Genomic DNA, 23,558 nt, shown 5'->3' on the forward strand with positions numbered 1-23,558 from the left:
TAACAGGATGTGAATCTAGATTATGAAGAATACATCCATTGGTTCCTTCTCATAGTCTATAAGACTACAAAGAACAGCCAAGTATGATTATCTATAAACTATGAGATTTGATAGTTTATTTGTAGAAAGCCTCCCAAACAGAGGTAAGTCTCTGGAGGACACTCATTTCTATGAATATCACTTATTTCATGGTAAGGTTAAGAGTGTGAATATGTGCATGCATGTGTACACACAGGAGTTGGAAGAGTAGACACAGTTTGCCATTAGTCATGTTATTATTTCAATGCTAGCATCAAATAAAAAATAGACTATGCAGATATTTAGAAGTTTACTGCTGAATGCTTGTAGGCTGTGGCCATTGTGGATATCACTCTGTGTCTGAAGCCTTTGGCAGACAAGGCTCCTCATTTAACAGTGCTTAACAAGAACTTAGCCAAAGAGGGTATTGTGGAAGGGGAAGAGAGTTTAGTTACCACCTGGAATCCAGGGGATGATATAAATATATCTGTAGTTGTATATAAATATCAGAAATAAGGATTTTTCTTTTTGGAGCAAGACAAATTACATATAAGAATTTCATCAGTTAATACTAAAGTTGAACAAAGCCAGGAAATGAACTGTGATGTGTCAGAAATGTTTGTTTGTGGTTTGGTGTTTAAGATGCCTATGTTTATGCTTGAATTGGCAAGAGGGTATGAGACAAGATGAGAAAAAAGATCTGAGCAAAATGGACCCCAGCCAGTATGTTGGGTTTCAGTGCCACAAGAACTCTGCATATCTGAGAGGATGAGGAGATGTTATTAATATTATGAGACAGCACTTCGAGGACTGAAATCAGTCCCAGGACAGGAGGCACAAAAGGTGTCTCCCTAACTTCTTCCTCTCATTACCATTAACTGAAATGAAGTGAGACAGAAGCTAATTCCAGGAAAGCCACGGGTACACCCCTCCCACTTCCAATCCAGCAGTTTTGCTTTGTTTCAACGTACTATTTATTCTCTAACTTTCCCCTGATAATTCATCTCTCTCCTTCTGACCTGCTCACAGAGGAATCTTTATTTCTACACCATGATAGATCCCCCCTCCGCACCCCCCCTCCAAAAAAATCCCATACATCTGAGAAGCTAAGAGGGATCTTGGCTGCCCTGACAAGAGTTGTCCTTTCTGGATTTACGTCTGCTGCAGTCAATCAGGAAATCATATTTAAAGAGCAAATACTTTCTGAAAATTTTATATGCCGTGAACAAATCCCATGGATTAACGATTTCCAGACATCACCCCTTTTACCTTGGGAGTAATCCAGCCTTGGGATGGAAAAAAAGATTTGGGAAAAACAAGAATTAGAAAGACTCTTCTCTATCAACTTACTTTATTTGAGAATGAATCTTTCATGCAGTCACTCAATTGATCTCTCTCTTAAAATGTTTAAATTGTTTAGCATAACACAAATACTGATGGCCATTACCATTTCAAGTTACTAGTCTTTGATACTTAAAAAATGTATTATTTGAGCATATCTCAAAAGAAGCTCAGAAGACTAAACACCAGAAATCCTACAAATTTTGGCTGATGTTATGTATTTTAAAGTGAACAGCCAGGTAATTCAAGATTAAATAACCTGGAATATGATCATCCTTATTATTTTCAGCCAAGGGTACCCTTGTTCTGTTATACATGGTCCCCCTTTTGGAAGAAGAGCCCATTTGCCCTGATTCTCTCTACCCCAAATACGGCTCACTAAGTGTTGACTGAAGATCAGTTCTGAAGTGCAATGGCAAGAGTGGTATGGTTTATTGAAATATGTGAGACAGAATGGGCCAAAAGAATAAAACTCCACCAAATGACAGAGTTCACAGATCCTCAGAGGGAAAGGGCAGCATAACAGCAAATGAAAAAATGGGGAATAGGCAGGCTATGTGGAAGAGTTCAAAGAACCAGAAATGGGGATGTACCCAGACTGAAGTGTGTGCAGCTATGATCAAACAGAGTAACAAAGAGAAAACTAGGTTCCTAGTTTAGGAGTAAAGTGACTTGATACTAAAAAAGAAAAAGAAACAGAAACATCTTAAGTTTGTATAAAATCTTAAAGGGCAGAGACCAAGTTTTTGTACAGAGTACCTAACATATTATGAGTGTTTACAAAATAGGAAATAGAATGAAAGAATAAACTAAACATCAACTCTAGAGGTCAAAGAAAAGGGACTAGAGAATGCAGGAACAACTTTTTCCCACCATGTTAAGCTCTCTTGCTACAGTAGCAGCTTTTTCTTGATTTTCCTCCCAAGAAGTATACTTTTGCACCAAAGACTAACTGGAGGACTTGTTGTCTGCCTGCTCTAAGCAATCTGCCCAAATATATGTAACATAATTCTGAGGGACTCTTCATTCATTTGCCTCCTAGGCTTCAGCAGCTATAATCTTGCTACCATTGACAGGAAATAACCCTTTTTTTAAGGTTATCCACCAGAAGCAAAGCCTCTGCCCTCTTGCTCATTTAAGTAGTAAGAGATCATGCCACTGGGTCTCATAAACTTGTCATTTGTCTATCTAATGAACCATCTACACCTCATATCCTAGATATGCAGCATATCAAAGAATATTGTAAAGCCATTTTGAGGTTGATACCTTCTGAGTTTGGTGCTGTACATTTGATGTATCTGAAGTTTCCAGCATCTCCTGATTTTCATAACATGTTCTGTCTCAATGATCATATACTTCTGTACACTAGAACAAAGCATCAGATTTATGTGTTATTTAAAACATATGTGTGTGTACACACACAGGAATGTGGCCTGATTTGCTAGCATTAGGCTCTCCTGAGCTGGAACTCTTGCATCCTGGCATCTCTTGGAATAATGACAACATGCACCGTCCAAGAAGGCACAGCTGATTGTCTGGCTCCTTGTCCTTTCCTGCTCTCATGTCAATCACTTCTTTCATAAAATTCTGTTTTAGCCTGGAGTTAAATTAACTTAGGTGATGCTTTGTGTCTTATGATCTTGACAAAGAACTACTTCTATTTGAATATTCCTCTGGAAATAGCTGCTGTTGGTGTTTCAGTATCTTATAGCCCTATATTTAATACATTTAATGTAGTCTCCATTCTTTAGAGCCAGGAAGGCTGTGTGGATGCTGTGAATATGGCCAGAAACATGACCCATTCAAACACCAGCCAGAAACATGCAAACCCTTGACTGGTGACATCATGTTAATCACTGGGTATCCAGTTTCAGAGACTGTGGTTAATTTTTTTTCTTTTTAACCCAGAGGCTGCCCTTAACCAGAGAAAGATTTGTATCCCTTATGTTGTATGCTATGAAATCTTAAGCACTCTGTGAAGCAGTACAGAACTCTTGAGGAACATAGTGCAGTGGTTAAAAGCACAGGCTCTGGAGACAGACTGTCTGGCTTAATTCTAGGGTCTATTAAAATCTAGCTAGGAGACCTAGAACAAGATGCTCTGGTAACGTGTACCTTAAAGAGTTGTCATAACCAAATGCCTGTCATAGAGAAAGCTTCTTTAATAATCATTGTTCTTTTCTTGCATCTGTTTCACCATCTTTAAAATGGGTATAAAAAGGCCTAAGCTTATGAAGACTTGAGTACATGCAATAACTCTACCTGTTATGCTGACCCTCAGGACATTTTAACCTCACTGTTTGTGCGTGGCCTCACCAAGTAAGGTAGTGAAGTGTTGAGCACAAAGAATTAGAGAATACAAGAGACCAGGAGTTGGTAAATCACAATCCATGGACCAAAGCCTATTTCTGTATAGTCCATGAATTAGAAAGGGCTTTTACATTTTGAAGTGGCTGAAAGAAAAAAGAATTATATTTTGTGATATACAGAAATTACATGAAAATAAAATTTCAGTGTTTATATAAAATGTTATTAGATCATAGCCATGCTCATTTGTTTACCTCTTGTCTATGGCTGTTTTCATACTATAATAAAGGAGCTGAATATATTGCCAGAGAGTGAAATGTTAGTGAAGCATAAAACATTTACTATCTGGACCTTTAAAAATTTTTTTTGCTAATCCCTGCAACAGATCAATCGCTGCAATAGATCGATCCCAGACAACAATTAGAAACTGTAATTTTGGGCTGGGGATGTGGCTCAAGCGGTAGCGCGCTCGCCTGGCATGTGTGCGGCCCGGGTTCGATCCTCAGCACCACATACCAACAAAGATGTTGTGTCCGCCGAGAACTAAAAAATAAATATTAAAAATTCTCTCTCTCTCTCTCTCTCTCTCTCTCTCTCTCTCTCTCTCTCTCTCTCTCTCCTCTCTCACTCTCTCTTAAAAAAAAAGAAACTGTAATTTTAAAGAGGAAATTCTTAAAAGAATATTATTGATATCAATAATATTAACACAACCTGAAACATTGGTTAAATGGAAGTTTAGGTTTGGCAAAAGGCATTGAAAGAAAATTAATAGTTGTAAAAAGATATAATTAATAAAATCTCATGGACAGGAAAATTTTGTCATTGTTAGGGAACCATTGCCTGATGATTCCCAATGATTCCCACCTTGACCAATTACAGAATACGCAGGCTTTGTTTCATTGCTTTTACCTAAATAGTTACTGTGTGCAAGCTAACTTTCTGAACTGTAACTGGGTTTTTAGTTTGCCCTATTTCCTTCCTCTCCCTTTCCCCTCTTTTTGCAGTATTAGGCATTGCGACTGGGGGCAGTTTAACCCTGAGCTATGCCCAAGCCCTGTTTTAATTTTTTATTTTGAGAGAGTCTTGCCAAATTGTCCTAGGCTTATGATCCTCCTGCCTCTGCCTCCCAAGCTACTGAGATTATAGGTGTGTACCACCCCAGCTACTCTCTAAATCATGAAAGACAAAAAACAATTCGGGACATTCTTTGAAGAATCATATCTTCTTGATAATGAATATATTCCCACTTCTCACATGCTTCCTTCATTGCACCCACTCAGCCCTTAGCATCACTCTTCAGGATAATGCAGGATGCTCGTAACTGTTCTTCCTGTTTCTAGCATTTCCCCTTCTGTCCTTCCTCTACAGTCTGAGGAGGCAGTCCACTGGCTGCTGAATGCACTAGACTTAGAGCTTATTTCTTCCTCTCTGACATCCTATGATGATTTAAACATAAGCCTACAGATTATTTCACATCCCTCCCTTCAAAAAGTGGTACATAAGCTCCTCTGCTCCATTAAATGTGGGACAGTTTTAGTGACTCACTTCTAAAGAATAGAGCATAGTAGAAGTAACTTTTGATTCTCTTGTCATAAGAGGCAGAGTAGCTTTCTCCTTGCTCTGATCTCTTGGGTCACTCATTTTGGGTCACCGTGTCATAAAGACACTCTAGCAACCCTATGGAGAATTTCACATGGGGAGGAACTGAAAGTTCTTGCTAAACCCCAGAATGAATTACAAGTAAACTAATAAGCATCTTGGAATTGAATGCTTCCCCAGTCAAAGTTTTGGATAAATTCAGTATGAAATGACATCTTGACTACAACCCCAGGAGAGCCCTATGGATCCAGTCAAGCTGCTCCTGAATTCTTGATCTATAGAAACCACTGAGATAATAAATGTTTAGTATTGTTTTATGTTGCCAAGTTTTGGTGTAATGTTATGTGGCAATGGATAATTATTATATATCTTAAGCGTTATCTATAGTGAACCATCAGGAGTACAGTCAAATTTGTTATGCTGTTTGTGTTTCTATGTTCTTGTCGAAAGTTTTATCTGCCTGGCAAATCCCTAATGCTCCAAGAGTCAGCTCAAGTGACATCTCCCCTGTGAGTCTTTGAGTCTTAAAGTCTATGGCTTTTCCCATTACATCTTAGACAAATTTCTCTGCTGAAGAAAATTTGTTATTTGGCATTTGCTTCATGGTCTTTAAATTCCCCCGCCCCAGGTATGTGGTACAGTGGAGTCATATAGAAGATAGCTAATAAATATTTTTGAATTAATTTTGTTTTCTCATTTCAGTCAGTTTTAAAGCCAAATAAAAGCTCTAAAGCACATTTATGGAATTAGTCTATGTGAACTTGAGGACCCAGATGTAAATAATATGGGAGTGTGGAGAATGTGTTTTTCAGTTTGTGAAAACATGAAGTCAGGGACATCCTGGATCAATTTCTGGAAGATTTAACAATATGAATACTAGATTTTAAAATAATGATACACTAACAAAACAACAATATGACCAAATTTAAGATGTTTTCATTTGACATCCAGGGTGCCAAAAGCAAAATCTGAGTAACTTATTTCATATTCACATGAAAAGGAACCCAGAAAACCTAAAACCTTTCTGTGCTTGCCAAATCCCTCCTCATGTAAAAATTTAAGAAGGAACAGTGTTATATATATTCAGTGTGTGCATACACACACACACACACACACACACACATACACGTTCTGTTTGGTTTGACTATCTTTTGATGAAGTGAAATGAAGTTTTGCTAACAAGTGTTTTGCCTTAAAAATCTGAATTTTCACCAAAAAGAACAAGCCATCTGTTTTGAATATTTTATAGACTAAGCCTCTATTTGTGCATGGCTTTGATCTGCTGGCATTATGGCAAGCCAGTGATACAGTCCAGCTATACCTCAATCAACTGGGCTCATTTAATTTACCCCAGAAATGCTGACTGCCAGACCCAGCTGGAAACTTTAGCCTCGTCATTCTAGTATCAGGAAGAAGGAAGACACATCAAGGGAGAACAGCTCTTTTGTTTTGGTTGATGATGCAGTTTTGTGTCCAAGAAAATATTCCTTTAACCTAAAACAGATAGTAATCCTAAAGTCAGACTGTATAGAAAATAAATTAGTGGGGAGTCGAGGACAAGTTAATGAAAGTAGTACCACAAAATTCCACTATAACAAGGCTATTGTTTTATAGATAGGCAGGCAAAATGGGAGTCAAAGCATCACTATAAAATAAAAATGTGGTATGATAGTTTTTAGGCCTATCTTCCAAAGATGGTATTAAAAAGGGGTCCCACCATATGTTAACTGACGGGGCTAATTAATGAACCTAATGATATAATGTTCTAGAAGGCGCAGCTGACTGAATATTGACTGGTGTCAGATTACAGGATAACTTGTTAAGGTGCAGGGAAAAACTAAACCATTAAAAATAGCTATTACTACTATATAAACATGTAAATAAAATGCATGTGACTTTTCCTCAGGGTAAACTCTAACTTTTTAAAAAATTTTAGGACTGGGGCTGTAACTAAGTGGTAGAGTGCTTGCTAACATGTTCAAGGTGGTCCATTCCCTAGCACCACAAATAAAACAAACAACCCCCCCCCTGAATTTTAAAATATTTTGGTGATATTAGAGATTATCAAACTCTAGATGTTGCACATGGGAGACAAATGCTCTACCAGGAGCAACATTCTCAATCCTCACTGATATTTTTGTTCAATAAGTACTTGTGAGCTTTACAAGGGGTCCCACATTTTCAGATAACTGTGGTAAAACAAGATGTGAAGAATTTTATTTTGCACAAAGTGCAGGAATATTTGGTTGTCCAAGAACAATGTCCAAATTATAAATAATAAATATCATAAACAGGAGGAGACAGCTCTTTCTCACTAGTCAAATCCTCATAATTGTTAAGATACAAACCCATGTATCTGAGAGCATATGTTCCAGAGATGCTTAAAAAACTCTTTAATTTTCAGTCTAAGAAATAAATCAAGTGAGTCACAGGACAATGTCACCTTAAATCACTCAACAAAAAACACAAAAATGCAGGATGTACCTGTGAAACATTATAAATGCTATCATAAAAAATACTGAATGGGGCTGTGGGTAAAGCTCAGCAGTAAAGTGTATGCTTAGTATTGCAAAATAATGACAACAACAAAATAAATATTAAGAGAAAAATTCGGGCTGGGGATATGGCTCAAGTGGTAGCGCGCTCCCCTGGCTTGCGGGGCACTGGGTTCGATCCTCAGCACCACATAAAAATAAAATAAAGATGTTGTATCCAGATCCCAACAGCCTGCAGCAGGACCCGGGAGATCCAGGCCAACTGATTCACGCGGCCTGCCCTGCGGCTACAAAAGGCGTGGCGCCTCAGTGAAGCCATTAATTAGCAAGCAGGGAGGTTAGGGACTGCCATTAGGTGGAATCCCGCCAGCCAAGCCCACCGCCCACGCCCGGAACAGGCCCAGCGACCTGCCAGCATGGTAGTCACGACACCCCAATTGGAATAGGGACAGAGCAGAGCCGCCTTCCACTCCCGGAACAGGCCCAGAGAGACGCCAGCGTGGTAGACACGTCACCCCAATTGGAGTAGGGGCACAGCCGCCGCCCGCACCTGCAAGGGAGACTTTTCAACTATACAAGAGCAACATAAATAAATAGGGGGTAAATTTCAAAAACACAACAGTTGCACCAAGCAGAAAGAAACGCGAGCAGTATGAAAAGACAAGGAAAGAAAGGACCACAAGCAATGCAGGTCAACTCAACTTTAGAAGAGGTAATAGCTGCAACAGATGGAATATCAGATAAAGAGTTCAGGATATATATGCTTCAGATGATCTGGAGTCTCAAGGAAGACATGAGACAGCAAAATCAGACAATGAAAGATCACATTGACAAACAAATCCAGGAAGTAAAAGATCAATTTCACAGGGAGATAGAGGTAATGAAAAACAAACAAATAGAAATTCTAGAAATGCAGGAAACAATAAACCAACTTAAAAACTCAATTGAGAATACTACCAGCAGAGTAGATCACTTAGAAGAGAGAACATCAGACAATGAAGACAAAGTATTTCAACTGGAAAAGAACATAGACAGCTCAGCAAGTCTGCTAAGAAACCATGAGCAGAACATCCAAGAATTATGGGACAATATCAAAAGACCAAATTTCAGAGTCATTGGGATACAGGAAGGCACAGATCTAAATTCCAAAAGAATAAACAGTCTATTCAGTGAAATAATACGAGAAAACTTCCCAGAATTGAAGAATGAGACAGAATCCCAAATCCTAGAAGCCTACAGGACGCCGAATGTGCAAAATCATAAGAGATCCACACCTAGACACATTATAATGAAGATGTCCAACATACAGAATAAGGAGAGAATTTTAAAAGCTGCAAGAGAAAGAAAGCAGATTACATTTAGGGGTAAACCAATCAGGATAACAGCTGATCTCTCAACACAGACTCTGAAAGCTAGAAGATCCTGGAATAACATATTTCAAACACTGAAAGACAATGGGCTCCAACCAAGAATCGTGTATCCGGCGAAATTAAGCTTCAGGATAGAAGATGAAATTAAAACCTTCCATGATAAACAAAAGTTAAAAGAATTCGCAGCTAGAAAACCATCTCTTCAAAAAATCCTTGGCAAAACATTACAGGAAGAGGAAATGGAAAATAACATTGAAAACCAACAATGGGAGGTAGGACAGTAAAGGGGGGAAAGTAGTCAAAGAGGATAACAAATCAGGTTTAGTAACATCAATAAACAAATATGGATAGAAGAACAAACCATATCTCAATAATAACCCTAAATGTTAATGGTTTAAACTCACCAATTAAGAGACACAGGCTAGTAGAATGGATCAAAAAACAAGACCCAACAATATGCTGTCTACAGGAGACGCATTTGATAGGAAAAGATATACATAGACTGAAGGTGAAAGGTTGGGAAAAATCATATCACTCATATGGACCACGGAAACAAGCAGGAGTGTCCATACTCATATCTAATAAAATAGATTTCAAGCCAAAGCTAATCAAAAGGGATATAGAAGGACACTTCATACTGCTCAAGGGAACCATACACCAACAAGACATAACAATCATAAATATATATGCCCCAAATAATGGTGCAGCTGTGTTCATCAAGCAAACTCTTCTCAAGTTCAAGAGTCTAATAGACCAACATACAATAATCATGGGAGACTTCAACACACCTCTCTCACCACTGGACAGATCTTCCAAACAAAAGTTAAATAAGGAAACTATAGAACTCAATAACACAATTAACAACCTAGACTTAATTGACATATATAGACTATACCACCCAACATCAAGTAGCTACACTTTTTTCTCAGCAGCACATGGAACCTTCTCAAAAATAGACCATATACTATGTCACAGGGCAACTCTTAGACAATACAAAGGGGTAGAGATAATACCATGCATCTTATCTGATCATAATGGAATGAAACTGAAAATCAATGATAAAAGAAGGAAGGAAAAATCAAGCATCACCTGGAGAATGAACAATAGGTTGCTGAGTGATCAATGGGTTTTAGAAGACATCAAGGAGGAAATTAAAAAATTCCTAGAGTTAAATGAAAACACAGACAGAACATATCGGAATCTATGGGACACATTGAAAGCAGTGCTAAGAGGAAAATTCATTGCTTGGAGTTCATTCCTCAAAAAAAGAAAAAACCAACAAATAAATGATCTCATACTTCATCTCAAAATCCTAGAAAAAGAAGAGCAAAACAACAGCAAAAGAAGTAGAAGGCAAGAAATAATTAAAATCAGAGCTGAAATTAATGAAATCCAAACAAAAGAAACAATTGAAAAAATTGACGAAACTAAAAGCTGGTTCTTTGAAAAAATAAATAAAATTGACAGACCCTTAGCCATGCTAATGAAGAGAAGAAGAGAGAGAACCCAAATTACTAGCATACTGGATGAAAAAGGCAATATCACAACAGACACTTCAGAAATACAGAAGATAATCAGAAATTACTTTGAATCCTTATACTCCAATAAAATAGAAGATAGTGAAGGCATAGATAAATTCCTTGAGTCCTATGATCTGCCCAGATTGAGCCAGGAGGATATAGACAACCTAAACAGACCAATAACAATAGAGGAAATAGAAGAAACCATCAAAAGACTACCAACTAAGAAAAGCCCAGGACCGGATGGGTATACAGCAGAGTTTTACAAAACCTTTAAAAAGGAACTAACACCAATACTTTTCAAGCTATTTCAGGAAACAGAAAAAGAGGGAGAACTTCCAAATTCATTCTACGAGGCCAACATCACCCTGATTCCGAAACCAGACAAAGACACTTCAAAGAAGGAAAACTACAGACCAATATCTCTAATGAACCTTGATGCAAAAATCCTCAATAAAATTCTGGCGAATCGGATTCAAATACATATCAAAAAAATTATACATCATGATCAAGTAGGATTCATCCCTGGGATGCAAGGCTGGTTTAATATACGGAAATCAATAAATGTTATTCACCACATCAATAGACTTAAAAATAAGAACCATATGATCATCTCAATAGATGCAGAAAAAGCATTCGACAAAGTACAGCATCCCTTTATGTTCAAAACGCTAGAAAAATTAGGGATAACAGGATCATACCTCAACATTGTAAAAGCAATCTATGATAAGCCACAGGCCAGCATCATTCTGAATGGAGAAAAATTGAAGGCATTCCCTCTAAGATCTGGTACAAGACAGGGATGCCCTCTCTCACCACTTCTGTTCAGCATAGTCCTCGAAACACTGGCCAGAGCAATTAGACAGACAAAAGAAATTAAAGGCATAAAAATAGGAAAAGAAGAACTTAAATTATCACTATTTGCAGATGATATGATTCTATACCTAGCAGACCCAAAAGGGTCTACAAAGAAGCTATTAGAACTAATAAATGAATTCAGCAAAGTGGAGGATATAAGATCAACACGCATAAATCAAAGGCATTCCTGTATATCAGCGACAAATCCTCTGAAACAGAAATGAGGACAACTACTCCATTAACAATATCCCCCCCAAAAATAAAATACTTGGGAATCAACCTAACAAAAGAGGTGAAAGATTTATACAATGAAAATTACAGAACCCTAAAGAAAGATATAGAAGAAGACCTTAGGAGATGGAAAAATATACCCTGCTCATGGATAGGCAGAACCAACATCATCAAGATGGCGATATTACTAAAAGTTCTCTATAAGTTTAATGCAATGCCAATCAAAATCCCAGCAGCATTTCTTGTAGAAATAGATAAAAGAATCATGAAATTCATATGGAATAATAAAAGACCCAGAATAGCAAAAACAATGCTAAGCAGGAAGTGTGAATCAGGCGGTATAGTGATACCAGACTTCAAACTATACTACAGAGCAATAGTAACTAAAACAGCATGGTACTGGTACCAAAACAGGCAGGTGGACCAATGGTACAGAATAGAGGACACAGTAACCAACCCACAAAACTACAACTATCTTATATTTGATAAAGGGGCTAAAAGCATGCAATGGAGGAAGGATAGCATCTTCAACAAATGGTGCTGGGAAAACTGGAAATCCATTTGCATCAAAATGAATCTGAATCCCTATCTCTCGCCATGCACAAAAGTTAACTCAAAATGGATCAAGGAGCTTGATATTAAATCAGAGACACGGCATCTGATAGAAGAAAAAGTAGGGTATGATCTACATACTGTGGGATCGGGCTCCAAATTCCTCAATAGGACACCCATAGCGCTAGAGTTAACAAATAGAATCAACAAATGGGACTTACTCAAACTAAAAAGTTTTTTCTCAGCAAAAGAAACAATAAGAGAGATAAACAGGGAGCCTACATCCTGGGAACAAATCTTTACTCCACACACTTCAGATAGAGCCCTAATAACCAGAATATACAAAGAACTCAAAAAATTAGACAATAAGATAACAAATAACCCAATCAATAAATGGGCCAAGGACCTGAACAGACACTTCTCAGAGGAGGACATACAATCAATCAATAAGTACATGAAAAAATGCTCACCATCTCTAGCAGTCAGAGAAATGCAAATCAAAACTACCCTAAGATACCATCTCACCCCAGTAAGATTGGCAGCCATTAGAAAGTCAAACAACAATAAGTGCTGGAGAGGATGCGGAGAAAAGGGCACTCTTGTTCATTGCTGGTGGGACTGCAAATTGGTGCAGCCAATTTGGAAAGCAGTATGGAGATTTCTTGGAAAGCTGGGAATGGAACCACCATTTGACCCAGCTATTCCCCTTCTCGGTCTATTCCCCAAAGACCTAATAAGAGCATGCTACAGGGACACTGCTACATCGATGTTCATAGCAGCACAATTCACGATAGCAAGATTGTGGAATCAGCCTAGATGCCCTTCAATAGATGAATGGATAAAAAAAATGTGGCATTTATACACAATGGAGTATTACTCTGCATTAAGAAATGACAAAATCATAGAATTTGGAGGGAAATGGATGGCATTAGAGCAGATTATGCTAAGTGAAGCTAGTCAATCTTTAAAAAATAAATACCAAATGACCCCTTTGATATAAGGGGAGTAAACAAGGACAGGGTAGGGACGAAAGTTTGAGAAGAAGATTTACATTTAACAGGGATGAGAGGTGGGAGGGAAAGGGAGTGAGAAGGGAAACCGCATGGAAATGGAAGGCGATCCTCAGGGTTATACAAAATGACATATAAGAGGAAAGGAGGGGTAAGACAAGATAATACAAATCGAAGAAATGATTTACAGTAGAAGGGGTAGAGAGAGAAAAGGGGAGGGGAGGGGAGGGGAGGGGGGATAGTAGAGAATAGGACAGACAGCAGAATACATCAGACACTAGAAAGGCAATTTGTCAATCAATGGAAGGGTAACTGATGTGATACAGCAATCTGTATACGGGGTAAAATTGGGAGTTCATAACCCACTTGAATCAAACTGTGAAATATGATGTATTAAGAACTATGTAATGTTTTGAATGACCAACAATAAAAAAAAAAGAGGAAAAAAAAAGATGTTGTATCCACTGAAAACTAAAAAATAAATAAATAAAAAAAATTCCGCATGCGAAATTACTTACAACTTCATGGGGCCTAACAGGTCTTTGTTTCTGACCTTGAAGTTCATGTACTCACCAAGCCTGGCAAGAATTACTTAAAACCAGTATTGAGGTAGATTGTAGCTCCTTTTTTTTTTCTTCCTCCTGCTTCTTAGTATTGCTGAAAATTATCCTCATGTCATAAAACTCCAAAAGAAAAAGATTCACTTGTCACCATGAGGTGCTTCTTAAGAGATAATTAGGTTGGACTCAATGTCTGGCTAATGTTATCATGCCTCTGGTAACTGGAGGATAGCTGTAGTGTTGTTCTGACAGTGTGCCCGATACCCAATCAGTGGCTCAGAAAAGAAGATTACTATCTTTTATGATTATCTTTTACTTAGAAAAAAATAATTACTAGAAATGTTGGTTTTGTATACAATTAGAAGAATGTTATAATAGGAGATAAAAAAATCTACAAACTAAACAGTGGCAGCAATGGATTTCATGGATATCTTAGGGTTGTATCACCACCACTACTAATACTGTCCTCATTGTCATTTGACTAAGCACTTCCTGTTTGCCACCCAAAGGGCCATGAGCCCTGAATACATTATTACCTTCACAATAACCTTTGATGTAGGCTTTATTATTATCATTTAGCCAATGAGGAAACTGATGCTTAATGAAGAGGCTCTGTGGGCTGGAGTTGTAGCTCAGCAGTAGAGCACTTGCCGAGCATGTGTGAGGTACTAAGTTCGATTCTCAGCACTGCATATAAATAAATGAATAAAATAAAGGTCCGTCAACAACTAAAAAAATATTAAAAAAAAAAGGAAGAGGTTCTGTGATTTGTGGGAAGTTGCATAGATACAGAGCTAGATTCAAATTAGGTCTATAGGGAAGCACACTCCTTAAAAATAAAATAAAATACATGTGACTAAAGGCCAAAAAAGGTCATAAAAATAATATAAGTGCCTGTAAGGGAAACTAAAAGAAGTATATATATATTTTTGAGTTTCATAGGTGAGATATAACATTATACTAAAAAGAATAAAAACTTGAGAGTTCATTATTGTATATATCCAGATTATGACAATATCATGTAAAAACCAGTAACAATTTACTAAAATGTTAACTGAGATTGAATCAAGGTGATGGCATTTTTTTTTCTATTCTATTTTACAAGTGAAGTGGTTGGTGTTGGCTAACTTCAATCCAACTTCCTTCTATGGAAGTTTTGATAGGCAGCAAGACACTGAGTTCTCACATAAAAAAAGTCCCTACAGAATTCTGCAGACAGAGTTTGTGTCTGTCATTTCTGACAAAGAGGGGGCATGATAAATTTAGGAGATATGGTGAGGCTATTCCTTTCCTGTTATTGTAATTAAAAAATAGAACTGGGTGTACCATTCTCTCAGTGATCTCCCAGTTATGGGAGACTCTGGCTAGAATTTAAGAGAAAAGGTAGGTGACTATTTGCAGATGATATGATTCTATATTTTAGAAGATCCAAAAAATGTCACAAAGAGACTGTGAAAACTAATGAATTCAGCAAAGTAGCAGGTTACAAAATCAACATACAAAAATCAATAGCTTTCTTACATACCAACAATGAATCTTCTGAAAAAAAATCAGGAAAACAAGTCCATTCAAAATAGCCTCAAAAATAACAAAAACAAACAAAAAACAAATCTAAGAAAAAATCTAAGGAAAGTGAAAGACCTCTACAATGAAAATGATAGGATACTGAAGAAAGAAATTGAAGAAGATCTCAGAAGATGAAAAGACCTCCCATGTTCATGGATAGGCAGATCAACATTGGTAAAATGGCCACACTATCAAAAGTAATATATAAATTCAGTGAAATCTCCATCAAAATAACAACAATATTCATCACAGAACTAGAAAAAAAATTTCCAAAGTTAATTTGGAAGAATAAAAGAATATAGCCAAAGCAATTCTAGTGTAATTCTAAGCCAAAAAAGTGAGGCTGGAGGTATCATAATACATGACTTCAAATTACACTACAGAGCTATAGCAACAAAAATTGCAGGATAAAGGAGGCTGCTAATTCTGTTTCAAAGCATCTCTGAACCTGCCAAGTAGAAAACATGAGCAAAGCTCACCCACCTGAGCTGAAAAAATTTACTGACAAGAAGTTATCATTGAAATTAAATGGTGGCAGACAAGTCCAAAGAATATTGCAGGGATTTACCCCTTTATGAATCTTATGATAGATGAATGTGAGAAGATGGGAATTAGTGGGCAATAGAACAATATTGGAATGCTGGTAATAGCAGGAAATAGTATCATCATGTTAGAAGCCTTTGAATAAGTATAAATAATGGTTGTTCAGCAGAGAAATCTGTGTCCCTTCTCCAGAGAACCTGTTTAACTATGACATAAAAATTGGGTAATGTACATTTTTATATTAAACTTTTTCTTAAATAAACTTTTTAATAGCAAAACAAAACAAACCAAAACACTGCAGCATAGTGGTATAAAAACAGACACATAGGCCAGTGATACAGAATAAAGACACAGAGACAAATCCATTCATCTACAATCATCTGATCCTTGAAAAAGGTGCCAAAAATATATTAGAGAACAGACATCCTTTTTAATAAATGATGCTTGAAAATCTGGTTATCCATATGTAGAAGAATAAAACTAGAACCTTATCTCTCATGCTGCACAAAAATCAAAATGGACCAAAGACCTAGGAATTTGACCAGAAACTATGCAACTCCTAAAATAAAATGTAGGATCAAAACTCCAGCATAGAAGTATAGGCAAAAACTTTCTCAATTCAGGAAATAAAGCCAAGAGTTAATAAATGAAATGGTGTCAAATTAAAAAACTACTGAACAGCAAAAGAAACAATCAAGAATGTAAAGAGAGAAAATATAGAATGAGGAAAAATCCTTGCTAGCTACCCTTCTGACAGAGAATTTATATTGAGAATATTAAAAAAAACCCTCAAAAAACCCAAATAATAAATGGGCAAATGAATTAAACAGATACTTTTGAAAAGAAGAAATACAAATGGCCATCAAATACATTAAAAAAAGTTCCAACATCATTAGCAATTAAGGAAATGCAAATCAAAACTAACTTGAGACCCAGAGTTTGAGGTGGCTGAAGCAGGAGAACTGCAAGTTTGGCACCAGCAACTTAGCAAGTCCCTGTCTCAAAATAAAAAATAAAAAGTCGTGGGAATATAGCTCACTGTAAAACACCCTTACAACTACTCTCATATTCATTACATAAATGCCTCAAGAAAAGTACGTTAGTTATTATCAAACCCATTTTAGAGATGAATAAACTGAGGCTCCAAAAGATTAATGAATTACTTGAAGTCTCTTTTATTCAATGCTTATCTATTTATTTATTTAATTGTAGTTAAAACAATATCTTTATTTATTTATTTTTCTGTGGTGCTGGGGATCGAACCTAGGGCCTTGCACGTGCTAGGAGAGTGCTCTACCGCTGAGCCACAACCTGACCTCAATGCTTTTTCTATTATAGTAAATAGGCATCTACATTTTTTCTTGGGTAATTCATGTTAAACAGGACAATGGACATGTGTAAACCTTAAAGAATCTAATAGTTCTGTGTACTAGGTCTACAAAAATGATAGTTTATCTTAATATTATGTCTGTCACAGAGAAACAACTTTGACATATGAAAGGCTGGGATAAAGCTCTGTACAGGCCATGTAAACTGATCAACCCTGCTTCACAGTCACTCTGGAAAGCCAAAACCACATCAAGGAGAAATGATATGCAGTAGAACTCTGTCCACTGAGGGACAACAATTTTTGTAACCAATTCCTTCTCTGTTTTATTCTTTGCTATGAGGTAAGGCTGAACAGGTACAGATCACTAGAACATCCTCTTAGCTCAGTCAGAGATTCAGGAATTTGGGCTGGTGAGAATGTTGGCATAGAAAGTCCGTTCCTTTTTTTTGTTTATCAAGGGCTTCTGTAAGTTTGGCAGTAAAGAGAGGGAAACAAAAAGTTTCCATCTACTATAGCAAGAAAATATCACTGTCCCCATAAGAGATGTGGCTATATCATCAACTAAAAAGTGCTCTTACTGTGAGCCACCAATACATGGCAGCACAAATGCCTTACCACAACTCTGCATATGTTGTGGTTTGGATGTGTCCCCCAAAAGCTCAAGTGTGAGACAATACAAGAAAGTTTAGAGGTAAAATGATTGGGTTGTGAGAGTCTTCACCTAATCAGTATGTTAATCCCCTGGTAGAGATTAAATGTAGGCAGGCAGGGTGTGGCTGGAGGAGGTGGGTCATGGGAGACACGTTTTTGGGGGTACATATTTTGCCTGTGGCAAGGAGTCTCTTTCCGCTTTCTGGTACCACACCCTGAGCTACATTCCTCTGCTTCACTCTTCTGCCATGTCATGCTGCCTCACCTCAGGTCCTGAAGAATGGAGTTGGCCATCTATGGATTTAGACCTCTGAAACTGTGAGCCCCTAAATAACCTTTTTCTCCTCTGATTGTTCTTGTCAGGTCCTTTGGTCACAGTGACAAAACAACTGATTAAAACAGAATACGGATCATTGCTGTGACTAACCTAACCATGTGGTTCAGACACTTTTGGAATTTTGACAAGTTTAGAGATGCAAGTTGGAAAAGCTTTACAATGTTTTAAGTGGAACTTAATGGGCAACGCTGGTGGGAGCTCAGAATAGACTGCTGACAGGACTACGCCAGCAAAGATAGGATTCATGAGGTTTCGGAGGAAAAGGAAGACCCTACTGGAAACTGGAGTAGAGGTCTTTCATGTTACATTATGGCTAAGAAGTTATCTGCAATTTTCCTGTGTCCTGAGACTTTCTGTGAATCTAAATTTAAAGAGGATATACTTCTTAATTTGGTAGAAGAAATTTCTAGGCAGCATAGTATTCAGGTGGTGGCATGGATATTGCTGGTGGCTTTTAGCCAAGTTTATTGTGCTAATCAGAAGAGGAAAGCAAACCAGAAAGATCTCGAAAACTTGGGAGTTCTGCCAGAAGAGTGAGTAAAACTGGGACTAGACAACAGGAAAGATGGCTTGAGGGCAATTCAATAATAGGCAAGACTGCACCCATCTCAGGCTCAAGGGTCAAAACTTTCTTTGAGAATAGACTAGTGGGGCACCCTGCTTGTATAAGAGAGCCTAGATTTTTTATTTTTTATTTTTTTTTTTGGTATCAGGGATTGAACTCAGGGGCACTCAATCACTGAGCCACATCCCCACCCCGAATTTGTATTTTATTTAGAGACAGGGTCTCACTGAGTTGCTTAGCACTTCGCTTTTACTGAGGCTGGCTTTGAATTCGTGATCCTCCTGCCTCAGCCTCCTGAGCCACTGGCCACTGTGCCGGGCCTAGGAAGTTTTTTCACCATGCTTAGCCACCCAGGCACTCAAAAGCTGCTGCAGCCAGGATCCTTGGAGGCTTCTGTTCAAGGTGGTCACATCAACCACGTGCTGCTGGTTCTGCCATAATGCAGAATGCTGGAATTAGGGGGTCATGGAGGTGTCCACTGAGATGTCAAAGGAAGGCCTGGGAGGCCAGGCAAAGTGCAGCAGGGTTGAAGTCCCTGTGGGCAGCCCCTATGAGGGTGATGTATGGAGATGTGAGAAAGCCAAAGCTGCAGCAGAGACCCCTAAGATTAAAAAATGGCAGCAATGTAGAACCTCTGCCTAGGAAACTGCAAGAATTGAGCAAAGACAGGCCAACAGAGAGGACACAGGGGCTGCAACCAGCAAAGCTATAGGGGTGGAGCTGTACAATCTTTGGAGAGAACGTCATCATGCCATGTGCCCCAGCTGCTAGACATGGAGCTATAGGAATTGTTTACCCTTCTAGCTGGATTTTAGTCTTACTTTGGTCACATCCTTTCTTTCTATGTTCCCTTTTGGAAATGTTTACTATGTGCAGAAGCTCATGCTAAGAGTTTGCCTTGAGTCTCAGAGAATACTTTGGACTTGAACTTTTGGGCAATCTTGGAATTGTTGAGACTGTGGGGACTCTTGAAAAATGGACTAAATGTATTTTGCATCGTAAGATTGCATAAGCTTTTGGAGGCCATGGGCAAAACGTTATGGTTTGGATTAGGTGTCCCCCAAAAGATCACATGTAAGACAGGGCAAGAAGGTTTAGAGGTGAAATGATTGGGATATGAGAGACCTAAATTAATCCTGCTAGAGATTAAACCAGTGTTAACTGTAGGAAGATAGGGTGTGGCTTGAGGAGGTGGGTCCCTGGGGGTGTGCCTTTGGGGTTTACATTTTGTCTTTGTTGAGCAGAGCTCTCTCTGCTCCCTGGGTTGTTCCCAGCTGCTTTCCTCTGCTACACTCTTTAGCTACTATGTTCTGCCTCACCTTGATCCCTGAGGAATGCAGTTAGCCATCTATGGGCTAAGACCTTTGAAACCATGAGGCCCCAAATAAACTTTTTTTTACTTTATGGTTTCTTTTGCCTTTTTAACTTTTTCTCCTCTGATTGTTCTTGTGAGGACCTTTGGTCACAACACTGAAAAAGCTGACTAGAACAGATCTGTAGATTAGAGGAAAGGGAACATAGGGTGGGAGGAGGAGAGGTAAGGTGGAAGTACTCGGGACTGAATTAGAGCAAATTAAATTCCAGGCTTTTATAATTATGTCAAAATGAATCCTAAAGTTATGTATAATTAAAAAGAACCAATAAAAATTTTTAAAAAGATTTAACCTAGACTATCTGCTTACTAAGTTATTATGAGTTGTTTTTCTTCTTCCTTTACTATTACATATTAGGATATTAGAATTACTGTTGTCAATGTGAGAGGTAACAAACTTTCTGAATTAAATGTTGTTTTATTCATAATACTATTCTGACTCTTCTAATTTTGTACAGCATTCTATTCATTCTATCCCATCTATTGTTGTATAGCATCTACAACAATATTCTGACTCTCTAAAAATAGAATATAAAAAAGAAATGTACAGTTGGATAGGGTGGTGCATGCCAGAAATCCCAAGAACTCAGGAGGCTGAAGCAGGAGGATTGCAAGTTTGAGGCCAGGCTGGCCAACTTAGTGAGGCCCTAAGCAACTTAGCGAAACACTGTCTCAAACAAACAAATGAACAAACAGACAAAAACATACACAGAGGAAACCATATTATCTGGCAATTTGCTACCCAGACAACACCAAAAATTATTATTCAACAAGTATCTGACTGCTTCTTGATGATTTAAAATCCATAAAATAGATTTTAAGACAAAGTATAAACCTGGAAAGAGGGTTATTTCAAAATGACAGTTTTAAAGGTCAGTTTATTAGAGGAAACAGCAATCATAAATTGGTAGGCAATCAACCTAAAGCTTAATGCTACATGAAAGAAAAATTGACAGAATTCATAGGACAAACAAGAAAACCCCCAATTAGAGTGGAAGATTTTAATATTCCTCTCTCTGAAATTAATAGAAAGAACCCTTCTGCCCAAATTTCAGGGAAGACATAGAAGATCTAAAAAACTCTACCAACCACCCAGAACTAACTGATTCTTATACATCTCAGTCAACAACCAAAGAATACTATTTATTTTAAGTGAATAATGCTATGTTCATCAAAACAGATCATATTCTGGGCCATGAAACAACAGCATTAATCTCCAGGATATACAAAGAACTCAAAAAACTTAACACTGAAAAAGCAAAATAAACCAATCAATAAATGGGCAAAGGAAAAGCCTCAAAATGTAAAATAATTAAAATACTACAATGTATGTTCTTTAATCAAGTGGTATTAAAGGAGTGTCAAAAGATTTAAAGAATTTTTTTTTTTTTGGTGGTACTAGGAATTGAACCCAGGGGCAGCCCTTTTTAATTTTGAAACAGGGTCTCTTTAAATTGCCCAGGTTGGCCTAGAACTTGTTATCATTCTGCTTCAGTTTCCCAAGTAGCTGGTATTATAGGCATGTGCCACAGCATCTGGATTAATAGGTTTATTTGAGCAGACAGCATTCATGAAATTAGGTAGTGCTAGGTGGCAAACAGTTGGGAACTCTGAGGAGGGGACCGGAAGGCTTTTGTAAGGTGAAAGTGGATGCAAGGCAAAGAACATATCTGGTTGGTAAAAGAGGAACAGCAGCCTTACTGGTTTGTTTTTTGCAGTGCTGGGAATACAACTCAAGGGCCTCACATGTGCTAGGCCAGCCAGGGCTCTCATCCACTGACCTATAATTCTAAACCTTTATTTGGATCATTCTTGTGGAAAGTTCCAAGTTTTTTTTTTTTTAACAGATACAAATTTTTATACCTTTATTTATTTCTTTAAATATATATATTTTTTAGTTGCAGATGGACACAATACCTTCATTTTATTTATTTATTTATTTAGTGGGGCTGAGGATAGAACCCAGTGTCTCATGAGTACCACGCAAGCACTCTACCACTGAGCCACAACCCCAGCCATATACCTTTATTTTATTTATTCATTTTTATGTGGCGCCAAGAATTGAGCCCAGTGCCTCCCATATGCTAGGCAAGAGCTCTACCACTGAACTACAATCACAGCCCCTCCTAGTTAGAGGTTTGTTGGGCAGTTTCTGATTGGTTAAGCTTAGTTATTGGAAAATCCCTGGTCAGTTGGTGGCTTTTGACTGGCCTAAAAATATTTTATTTAATTATTCAATTAAAATTGACCTTTTATATTAGACTGATTTCTGATTTGCTAATGTAGGGACCCAGGGTGCTAGAGTCACTTCAGCCTAAAGGCCTCCTAATATATTTTATTTTTAATATCAGAAGTCAGTAACAATAAGACATCTAGGAAAAACCAAACATTTTTGAAACTACAATAGATATGTTTGGATCAAACTCTGTTCATCAAGGGAGAACAATTAAGCTAGGTACAGAGGCATATGCCTACAATCCCAGCTACGCGGGAAGCTAAGGTAGGAGTCTGAGGCCAGCCTGGACAACTTAGTGAAATCCTTGTTAGATAGGAGTTAGCAATGGGCAGTGAAATGTGAACCAATAACAGCAGGGTCACAGGGTTTATTTGAATTGCCTTTAGTGAACAATCAAGTAACTTGTAGAACAACAGGTACACTAACCCTGAATAAACAGGTGGAAACAAAGGGAGCCAGTTAAGAAATATTTCAAGAAAGAAAAATTGATGTGGTTAACTCCTGGCAAGGTCTATTAAGGTCACTGTAAAGTTAGAATTTACAGCAATAGGTTTCTCACCATATTTCAGAAGGGAAATTTTTTCAGTAGCCCAGGAACACTAAGGTAATGTCACTGACCTCAAAACCCATATTACCATAGATTCACTTGTGGATGAAGCTCCCTTGAATAGGATGGTTGCCATGGTAGTTCTGGAGGGGACCAACTAGGGTCAAAAACTCCCCTTCACGATGTGGAAGAGGAGTTAAACATCTGATTGGTAAAAACTGATGAAGAAGGTGGAACTCAGTTTTCCTGGCAAACATCAGGCAGTAATAAATTTGGAAGCAGCATTATGTCCTTTGTTGTTCCCTTATGAAAGACAACTCTCTGCTTGAATCTTACTATCACTCATAATAAAATTCTCTTGCTTGGATTTTCATGTCTGACTTTAAATTTTCTTTCTTGGGACACAAGAACTGAGATTTGGAGCTTCAGATCCCCACTTTCTTGTGACATAACACCTGTCTTAAAATAAAAATAATAAAATGTCTGGGGATGCAGCTCAAATGCCCTCAGGTTCAATTCCTAGTAGGGGGAGAATGGGGAAGGAACAACT

The 23,558-nt window shown here is 37.8% G+C and overlaps 1 protein-coding gene and 1 pseudogene across 5 annotated transcripts in view; one reads left to right on the plus strand and one right to left on the minus strand.

Moving 5' to 3' along the window:
- Erc1 (ELKS/RAB6-interacting/CAST family member 1) overlaps window positions 1-23,558 on the minus strand; it is a 522,872-nt gene that overhangs the window by 48,821 nt on the left and 450,493 nt on the right. The gene's annotated exons all lie outside the window — the stretch shown is intronic.
- Window positions 15,892-16,115, plus strand: LOC113198400 (small nuclear ribonucleoprotein G pseudogene; annotated as a pseudogene).

Source organism: Urocitellus parryii, chromosome 5 (genome assembly GCF_045843805.1).
Source record: "Urocitellus parryii isolate mUroPar1 chromosome 5, mUroPar1.hap1, whole genome shotgun sequence".
NCBI lineage: Eukaryota > Metazoa > Chordata > Mammalia > Rodentia > Sciuridae > Urocitellus > Urocitellus parryii.